The sequence below is a fragment of the Corvus brachyrhynchos genome, unplaced genomic scaffold (assembly GCF_000691975.1).
Source record: "Corvus brachyrhynchos isolate BGI_N302 unplaced genomic scaffold, ASM69197v1 scaffold1, whole genome shotgun sequence".
Taxonomy (NCBI): domain Eukaryota; kingdom Metazoa; phylum Chordata; class Aves; order Passeriformes; family Corvidae; genus Corvus; species Corvus brachyrhynchos.
Genome location: NW_008237222.1, coordinates 9,551,233 through 9,561,991, shown reverse-complemented (window position 1 = coordinate 9,561,991; position 10,759 = coordinate 9,551,233). Strand labels below are relative to the sequence as shown.

The following is a 10,759-nucleotide window of genomic DNA, read 5'->3' as shown; positions in this document are numbered from 1 at the left end:
GTTTGTTTATGAACAGCTCAAAGAGCAGCTCAGGGAGAGTGAGGGCAACACTTGGGCACAGTAAGCTCACCAGCTGTCCGAGGCTGAGCCGTCTCTTCTCGTTCATGTGAGCCAGTGTCCCCTCACATGGCACAGGCCAGATACAAAGCAGTTCTGTGGCCAGGTGCCCTTTCGAATTTAGCTTAGATACACAAGAAATAAATTTTATAGTGCTGAATGTAGTCCATCTAGTATAATTCTTCTGAATTAAAGTGCCTAAACTCTGTGTATAATGAGGCGCCTCATCTGCAGATGATAAATTGGGAAGTACTGTTAAGACTAGGAAAGCCCATTCAGAGTATACCTGGAAATAGGCACCTCAAGAATGTCACTTGGAAAGGAGGACATCAGAGACTGGGATTCAGTTACTTAAATATGTCTCTGCTTCTGGACCTGTTTTTTAGATTCTTTTCATAACTCTAAGTGGAGAAATGACAATATAGAGCATTTCTAATGACTCAAATAGGCTGAGTAATGGGGCATCCCAACCTGTTCATTCCTGCCCCATTTTTGCAGTTGCCTCGAACTTGCATAGCAAAGGGTGAAGTTCCTCTTAGGTACCCAAATAAAAGTTAGTTTCTCTAAGTGTTCACCTACTCCCTAGTGGCTTTATTGCAGTATGTATCTAGAGTCCCTTGACTTAGGGTTCTCAGCTTGGCATTATGATTTAGAGAGAGAAGATGGATGACATGTCAATATTATCAATTGCTCTGGGTCTCTGGGACTCTGGGAAATGTCTAGCTGATACAAACTGTGTAAACAAATCTCTGTGAAAAGCTATTTTAAATTAGAGTTTACACAGTTGAGGAAAAACTTTGGTTTCTTTTTTCTGTCCGGGTTAGAATGACAAAGGTAGATACATATAAATAATGTTTTTCCTTGGAATTTTTATCTAGTTATTTTCCATTTCTTTCTCTTTTTCTTGTTTATAGTCCCCATGCTTATGTAACAGCCCTCAAGAGGAAGCTGCTAACAAGTCCATCTGATTGTTTGTGCCAGCTGTTTTAGTGGAGGCATGCTGGGTGCAACTGAGCTCCACCTTCATTTTTGGGGTATGTTATACAGTGACAGCATAATATATGGTTCAGTCAGACTGATAGCTTCTTAACCTCTTGGTACTCTTTTCATTAATTCTTTCTTGGATCAGTTATTGTGTTTTGTCTGTCACAAAACTGGTTTGAAAACTGCTCTGGGCATGGAATGTGTCATTCATTTAAACAACATCAAGGCACACTGTTCATGTTTAATTATTACTTTAATGCAAGTGCTAAACTGTTTTCAGTTACATCTAACAAACATGTTTTCTGGGACTGGTTGCTGGCTGACCTCGAGTAAGGGCATGTTAGGCTAAGCCTTGAAATGCTGCATCAAGCTGTCATCTCAAATAGAAGTGAGCTCGTTCATCCTCCTGTGAACTATCATATAGATGAACTGAAGGAAGCAGGATATATTAACTGCCCACCACAAAGGACATTGCAGTGTGCTGATTTATGATGAGAAAATTCTAGAGTAATCCTATTGATGATGCTTAAAAACATCTGTTCACAGTGTTGCAGTAACTAAGCTAGCAATACCATGTAGTAGATGAAAGCCACCTGTTGACGAAATCTTTAAAATTGATATATAAATATTTCTGTTGGTGCTGTTGCATCAGTTATTTTTCAGGATATCCATTATGGCATGTCACATTCATTTGGAAATGGTCAGAACATTTATAGTCCCAGTTTCAGCAGAACATGAGCATGTGATCAATGCTCTTGCTTTCAGTTGCTCAAAAAACCAGTTTGATGCAATGATTAGAAGTGAATGTCATGCTAAGTTACCTTTAATGACAGACAGAAAAAGTATCTAAGTAGAATTTTTTTCGGAATAAGGTACATGTAGAAAGCAAGGTCTAAGCTTTGTCTATTCGAGAGATCATTCTAAAAGATTAAGAAGAAACCATCACAATACCTAATGACTTGGTAATGGTAGGATTTGCTGGGTTTTGACATGCTCCAAATAAATTACTTCTGAGCAATGGATTTTGGGACATCCACAATCACTTAATAGGGCTGATGCATTCCAATTTTAAACTAAGTCAGAGGGCACATCCGCTTCAATTGACCTACCATTCACCCTGATAACATCATTACTCTATCTTGACTAATATAATAACAGCACTCCTATAAAGATGCAGACCTGACTTAAAATTTCCTACAGGCATGATCCTAAGGCTTGAGAGACTTGTTTGTTTCTAAGTAACATCTGTTGGGAAAATCCATTATATCTGTCAGTGGATTTGTTTTGACATCTGAGACCGAACTTTCCCAGGTTCTCCTTTTCCTTTCCTTCCTTCCTTCCTTCCTTCCTTCCTTCCTTCCTTCCTTTCTTCCTTCCTCCTTTCCTTCCTTCCTTTCCTTCCTTCCTTTCCTTCCTTCCTTTCCTTCCTTCCTTTCCTTCCTTCCTTTCCTTCCTTCCTTTCCTTCCTTCCTTTCCTTCCTTCCTTTCCTTCCTTCCTTTCCTTCCTTTCCTTCCTATCTTTCCTATCTTTCCTATCTTTCCTATTTCTCCACTGAAATGATGCTCATCACTATCCTTTCTTCCTGTCAGTGGCAGTGAGAGCAGACAGCAGGGTTTGGCTTGACAAGTACCAAATGAAGCTTATATGTGCCAGGAATGTCTGCCCGTGTTAGTGACAGCCACTAGCTTACCAGTTATTGTACCAGACTCTTTTGAAAGAGAACTTGTAAGTGGGAATGACTGTGAAACCAGTTGTCTTTTGCTGCCCTTAATGTAGAACCATTAAGAGCTTTAAAATTTCAACTCAACTTTTGAGTTTGAAGAAAGCTCTCTTTGTACATTTCCTGGCCCAGAGTGCTCTTACTTCATGCTCTTGCCACGGTACTCTGTTGGTTTGTCGTGGTTTAAAGGAATAAATCCTGTTTTAAATTTCCTTGGTTTCTTATAACAAAGGGCTCTGGAGGAAAGAAAATCTTTTAATCCTCCCAGCAATAACCTGACACGACCTTCTAAACACACTATTAACTCAAAAATATTAGCAATATTTTGTAGCTGTCTTAAGAAGAGCTTACAATAGAGATGGACCAAATATTTAGAAGAATCATTATACTTCGTTCTGAGGAAATTAGTATCCATAACACAATTAAACATTTTAAAAGGGCTAAATGTTAAAAACTATTTAAAAAGCTAGGCAGTAGGGTATTGTTCAGTAGCACTGGCAAAATACAGACAGTTTTCTGCATGGTCTTTCTAGGCTTGTGATTTCCTGACTGCCTTAGCACAAATTACTTGCATTCTCTGTGTTCTTTAGTTACTCCAATCTGTTTTTCCTTTCCTTCATAACTCCTTAGCTTTCAGAAGATGTTCAAAGCTTTTTTTTAATATGCTCAATATGAGATACTTAGACGATCTGCAGGAGGAGACAGTGTTCTGCAAACCTGGTCTCTCTGCTATGTCAGTGGGCTGCCAAGAGTTGCATATAGCTTAAATATCAAATAGGTGTTTTGTAAAAATTGAATACTGTTGTACTAGTGTAAGTACATAAACCTAATTAATTTGGAAAGAAACTTATGGCAGTAAAGAATCACAAATGTAAAAATTTAAAATTAGGTATCCAACACTATACTATGACTAGGGGCAGAGAGAGGTACTGTAGTGTGGGATGCATAGTAGAAAAATTCAGAGAAAAGTCAGTAGGAAAAGATAGAGGAAAGAAATTCAAACTTGTTTTCTGTCTCTTGGGTTAAAATACCTGTATTCAGAGATAAAATAGGGGTTTGGAGCCAGAAGTTTTTTTGTTTCTTTTATGTTTCTCAGGTATGCATTTTGGTATGCAGCAAGTAGCAATTTTGCATTCCCTCATAAAAATACTTGCTAAATCCTGCAGCCTTTAGTCAGTCATTCTCCATTATGAATTTCTATTAAATATCTGATCTAAACCTAATCAAGTCAGTGAGAGTCTTTCACTTGCTTCAAGCACAAATTATGAAATAACAGCTAGACCCACAGAGGGACATGGGGGATACGATGCCCCAAAACAGGATGTACACAGGTATTCCCTGCTGCTGTGTTCCAGCTAATTGCCTTGGAGCCGGTAATAACCATGCTCTCTCTTGAGAGGAGAGCACTCCAAGGGTGGAGTTCCCACTTTGAATTCAGATTTGAACCCAGATGAGCAGTTTGAATGGAAGCATATGCTTGGTGCCAACTCCTCCTCCTGGTGTGAGAATATTTTTGGGCCAAGAGGTAAAACACAGAATCAGTAAGGTTGGAAAGGACCTCTGCAGGTCCAACCTCTAGTCCAACATCCCTGCTGAAGCAGGGTGCCCTGCAGCACATTATTCAGGACTGTGTCCAGACAGCTTTTGAATATCTCCAGAGAAGGAAACTCCACACCCTCTCTGGTCCATCTGTCCAACACAGTAAAGGAGTTCTTCCTTATGTTTGGGTAGAACCTCATGTGCTTCAGTTTCTGCCCATTGCCTCTTGTCCTATTGCTTGGCACCACTGAGCAGAGCCTGCCTCCATCCTCTTGTATAGTACAGAGTAGTATCATGGTAGAAGTGTGGCAGGAACAGTCAGGTGTGAATTACCTGAGTCTTTGGTGTCCCACTTTTGCAGCCCAGGCCCTCTGTCATGGCAAAAGAGAATGGCTGGCACTCTGGAGGCTGGAGCAGCAGCTCCACTGGCTATAGTACTGCTGGCTCTAACACAGCACTTCCCTGTTGTGGCCAGCACAGTGGCTGTAGTGTCCTTGGTCCCAACCACGATCAGTCCTCCAGCAGCAATCACTTTTCCCCAAAATCTTTTTGCTTTTCTTTGAGGGCTGTACTGCTGTGTTCACTAGCCTCTGCAAACCCCTCTCTGGACTGTCTTCTTATGCTCCTGCATGTTTTCTTCTGACAAGAAGTAGTTTTTATAACAAGCAAAGTCCAAGTCCTGCTTCTGCTTTTGACTCAGGCTGCACTGCCCAGTTCCTCCTCCAACCCTGTCATGCTGATGCGTACTTTAGCCTGTAGCTTCTATTGTTACATTTATTGCTAAACAAAAGGAGTATTTTCTTGCTCCCTCACTTAGACTGAGAAGAAGATAGTTATGTCCACCAGCTTCCATGAGCTTTGTGGCTGCTGGCTGCTCAGAAGGCTTGCTTGCTGAGCACCACCTCATCTCCAGCAAGGCAGGGTGCAAAAAAGCCTGATGGCCTGGCAAATTTGGTAATTTTACCCAAGCCCATATGGATCTTATATTATTCGTGGTTTCTGATGGGCTTCATATTCCTCACTGATTTAGTGGTTGACTTGTGATGTTTTTCGATGAGTCAAATCTCTGTAATAGTGACACTACATCCATGTATGTGGTAAATGTGAAAGAAAACAGATGTCTATAAAAATCACTGAGTCTGATTTGGAATGATGAACAGTATTGTGATTAATCGTAGCTGTACAGCTCATGTGTAGTATTTTTAAAGGATGGGATGGAAATTGCTTGTTTCATACCTATATGATTTCTACCTTAATATTTGGACTCATTCAAATAAAGTTATGTATTGGACTATTTGTTTGGGGAGAAATGGCACAATTACTACTGAGTTTTGAAACTTCTAGTACAGTCATGCAACCTTGAATTCGCTTCAACATTGATTTTTCTCCTGGCAATATCTGCCCAGTGCTCATATGTAAAAGGAAACAAACAGTAGCCAATGAGTAAGTGTCAGCTACAAATGTGGAAAAAGAGTGCAGCAGTTGCTCCCCAATAGATTTCTCCCAATAAAATGTAAATGTTTTTAGTGTTGTTCTTATAAGTTGCCTCAGACTGAAGCTGAAACATTTGCTGAACTCTAGATTAAGGACAGAGTCCTAATGCAGATTTAATCAGACACTCTGAAGCACAGAGTTACAAAATTCCTGAGATCGGAAAGCAAAGAATTTCGCAAAAATAAGTATCAGCCAAGTCCTATTCCTGTAAGACTGGAGGTTGAATAACGGAAGAGCAGTGGCAGAAAGTAATAGCTGAACACAGAAAAATGAAAGGTCTGACCCTATGAACTAGCTTTAAGGTCATGAACAGGATCTTACAAAATCAACACAAATTCATTACTGGAAGAAGCTAGAATAAAATCTTAAACACAGGGCAAGTGTGATGAGTCAGATCTGGTCAAGTGGTGTATACGTGCAAAATTCTGAATAAAAATAATCAAATTAACATGCAGTGAAGAGAGAATTTCCATAATGAAGCCTGTAGTTTCCTGAAGAGACTTCTCTAGATTGCTAAGAATGGTTTGGACAAGTCACAAGACAAAAGAACTCCTGTTTTTTGCAAGGTTCCATGTGCTCTGTAACAGGATTTTGGGATATGGAGACACAGTTTGCAGTGCAGATATATTGTTTTGTTGGATTGCTTTCTTTGGTGTCAGGACTGAGGATCTCTTATGTTCTGTGGAACCCTCTTAAAACCTTGTCCTCTGGCTTAAATAAAGACTATAGAATGTTCTAAGTGCAGTAATGAAGATCTGGGTTTTGTTTCACAGGAGTACATAAGATGTATGTTGGTAAATGGACACTGAGCATAGGTGTTATATATCTTTCATTTTTTTTTTACTACTTTTTGAAAGATGATATTTCTCAGAATAATGTGAGAAGGCTAGGAACACTGATTTGTTCCTGTTGGAAAATCATTCTGCAAATGACTCCAAATTGCAGTAATTTAGAAATCTTGAGATTCTTTCTATATTTGGATTTGTACATTCGGCAAGCTTTTAGTACAAATATACGAATCTTTGGTAATTACTTTAATTCTTGAATAGAACTTTAACTGAACTAAGTACATGAATGTACCTTACAGGGCTCAGGCTTTGTGAGACGTTTCTGCTAAATCGGCTTATGAATTTCCTTTTGATGAGCTTAATTGTTGACAGATTTTTCAAAAGCCAACAACAGCTTGCTTTGCTTGCTAGTATTCACATGAACTGGATAGACTTGTGAAGTCCTTTATGCAATTTGCATAATATTTTTCTTTTATTGTAAGATGAAGTGAAATCCTTTGTAGTGAACCTAACAATGTTAGACATTGTAAAGACATCAATCTAAATAAAATTTAAAAACCAGAAAAATTACCCTTCCAGTTTATTCTTCAACATCTCAGAATACGCGCAGCTAGAAAAAATATACTATTTTTAAAAAATATTTTTCCCCCAGAGTACTATTTAGAAAAAGGTCCCAAATAATGATGTGATCTCTTAACGAAGATATTATGAAGATATTTTGCTAGTTTCTTCAACAGACCTGTAAATTGATTTTTCATTTGAGATCTCTCAAGTCAGAATACATTAAATATGCAAATCTATTCCTTAAATCAACAAAACGAATAAGCCATTTTGTCCATGCATGTGAAACAGATAGATAAATTCTATGTCTTGTCTACCCAGAAATTTTTGTTGTTAGTGGTAATATTCTGGAATTTCTGTCTTTGAATTCTATTGTCTGGAAGCATAGGTGGGAAGAGAAATGTGAGCTAAGCAGTAGGATCTCTATCCATAATGATGGTTGTGGATGTCTGAGTGAAGTGAAGCATGTAGAAGCCTCAAAAATAACTGACCCTGTTTTCCTTCAAACATTTCTGAAGAATTCTGTTCCGTTAATAATCCCCTAAAAGTAATAAAGACTGGGATCTGTGGATTCTAGCCAAATGAGGCCACATCCTACAGTCCTTGCTTTGTCTTACTAGAGTAAATTTCCCATGTACTCATGATAAGATGGGGACTGAAGATTGAGCAAGGATGGCATGATGGGAAATGGATTGTCACCTCTGAGACTGCGTTTGCAAACAGCTGGAACCACAAATGAGCTCAGTGTTTAGCAAGATGGAGGATGCCAGCATGAAACTTGGAAGTGCCAATTTTAATTAAAAACTTCATTTCCAAATCAAGTTCCTAGTTAACAATGGGTGGGAAATTCTCCCCACAAATAAGCTTTCTGAATGGTGTATTGACTGTCAAGATGGGTACAGCTTCTCCTTCCACAAAAGTCCTGCTACCGTCATCTTCCCTGTCACCTCCCCCGCCAGAAGAAAAAGACTACATTGTTTGTGGAATGTCTTCTGGTTCATGTCCTGCATTTAGGCCAGAAAAGCCAGATTTTATTTTGTCCTCCCCATCCCCCTTCCTTCATTGTTAACAATGGAGTGAACACATGAGATTAACATGGCTCTTGACATGGCTTAGTTATTTGCCATTTGGAAACTATCGATTCTCCAGTTGTATAATTGTAAGAGGAAAAAAAAAGTATAAAAAGATTCAGTCATTTTCTGTTTATTCCAAAGACAGGGAGAACAGAATACTAGGGGGGGAGATGGGGAAACCAACAACAAAAACCAAATTAGTTTAAGAACCAGCATGTTCCCCTTACTTTAAGGAACACAGTAAACATTTCAAAAGTGCATGCCAGCTCATTATCTAACCCAGTCTTCACTGACTTCATGAAAAACAGCAGCAGTTAAGCAATGTTTGCCAAAAGCAAATTTGGGTACATGCGTTGCTAAAAAAATGTGACATCTGCTCTGTACAGGTTCCTTAAACTGCCACACAGTGGCAAATCAACATTTCATCATTATAATTTCTCTCTCTTGTTTAGTCCTTTCATGATTGCTCTTCTAGTCTGTTTTGATAATTGTTTACCAAAACTGTGGTATGATGTATGATTTGAATTGTTAGCCAGAAACAAACCTCTGCAAGCATTTAAATATGCAGAGATATCTTTGGTTAATATAATCTCAAATGTAATATCTGTTTGCAAGTATCTTTCTTACAAATCTTATTGTTTAAAAAAATCTTAAATGGATGTGGAATATTTATGAATTCCTTTTTCAAGATTTAAGATTCAATTTGTCATTAATTTCATGTATTTTTTAAAACTTTGTTTTCTAGTCAGGAATAATAGGTATCTTTTTTGGTCAGTTTGGTGTGGCATTTGCAGTTTGCAGTTACATTGTTAAAAATACTGTGACAAAGTATTTGAATATGCTTTATATTCAAGTATTGCCATTTATTCTGATAACAAATGATACAGCAAATTTCATTAGTTGTTCCTTATAGATAAGCTACCCATTCCTTAGTAAATACATGCCTCTGTTTGCTCAAAATATATAAATTTACAAATATTTTGAATCATATTGAACTTTGTTTCCTCTGGGAGTAACTCTTATTCAAGAGAAAGGCAAGCATCTATTGAACAATTGTTTTATTAAATAGCTTAAAGAAAAGTTCCCTTCAGAAACCATACAAGCTTTTTCCCAGAGTCCTCACATTTTCTGGTGTGCATGTTTGGGTCCTGTGGGCATTGATTTCTTTCATCTTAAGTCTCTGCCTTCAAAACGATCAGGTCATTTTAGTAAGCTTTATTTTGCTTTGGAATCTACATACTCTTCTGCCATATGTTTAAAATTCAGAGTTGCTGTGCAGCTCTAATCATTAGTTATTCTATTCCACATATAGTACATCATACTCTTACTTTTTTATGAGTAAAGTGTGTTGAAAAATGCTTGTTTACTTGTTTCTTAAATATAGAGTTTCTGATTTTTTAATTATTATCTTTAAAAACCAGAAACCCTCTGATTCAGAATTTCTTAATGAAATGGGGAATTCTGTTGGTAGAAAACAATGCCACTTGCTTATGTTTTTGAAGCATTTATCTCATTTTCCTGTGGGGAGTAAGAAAACAGCTGGTGAAATTAGGATTTCAAAATGGGAAAAAAAATTAAATAAACACCCATTTGACATTTTATCAAAAGCTGAAAAATGCTGGCAAAATTTATCTTTACTAATTTTCCCCTTTTTCAGAAATCCCTCTTGTTACTGTTGAATTTGTACATCCCCACAAGGACCGGGTGACAGAATGCAGATTAGATTTTCTTCTTTTTCTTTTTCATGGGGGGGATGTGTTTGGTTTTTTTTGGTAGTTATGTCCAAACCAGAGTATATCAATATATTCCAGTATTTATTTCAGGCTTTTCTTTGTGAAGCAAAGATTGCTTCACTCCCATGGTGTGGTTACTTCAGTCAATGCAGTGCAACCTGGGAAGGATGCTGACATGGAAAATCAAGGTGTTACCCTTTGAAAGCAGTTTTTAAGCAACAGGAGGAAGAACATTAGCATTGTCAGTCAAAACCTTAGCTATTAGTGTTAATGAGGGAAATGTATAAGAGTATAAGGGGAGCAATACATGCTTGTACAAAAGGTCTCAGCACATCTTTCCTGATAGCAGCAAGCAGAAGGTGCTCATGGAGAAGCATAAGAAGCAGGGCAAGTACAGAGTGATTCTTCCAGCTTCTGACACTCGGCAGTTTTGAGACTCCCTGTGCTGAAGTTCCATCTTAAGCATTGTTTTTATGAACCACTGAGTGCGGAAGCAACAATAGGAACAATGGATCACTGTTCAGCATCAGTGGCAACTGCACTTAGAAATAAGTTACAGTGCCACTTCAAAATGCTTAACATGGACAACAGAGACAGAAGAGCCAGGAAATTATGGTAGTGCTAAAGCCACACCCATGGCCAGAGGCAACATCTCAGCTCCTCCAAGTTGTGAGCTCCTTGGGAGCTGAGAATCCCTACCATGAAGAGAGGTAGGAGCCAAGCTCATCGTTATATAATGCAGCAACTTCTGCCCATGTGGTATCTTAATGGGATATGGTGTCATGTTCCTCAGCGCAGGGGTCCCTGCC

The 10,759-nt window shown here is 38.3% G+C and overlaps 1 long non-coding RNA gene across 1 annotated transcript in view; it reads left to right on the top strand.

Annotated features, from left to right (window-relative positions):
• Positions 1–842: 842 nt before the first annotated feature.
• LOC108445410 overlaps positions 843–10,759 on the top strand; it is a 245,717-nt gene continuing 235,800 nt past the window's right edge. Inside the window, exon 1 of the long non-coding RNA XR_001860259.1 lies at positions 843–1,091. This is a non-coding gene — a long non-coding RNA (uncharacterized LOC108445410). The remainder of the gene's footprint in view (positions 1,092–10,759) is intronic.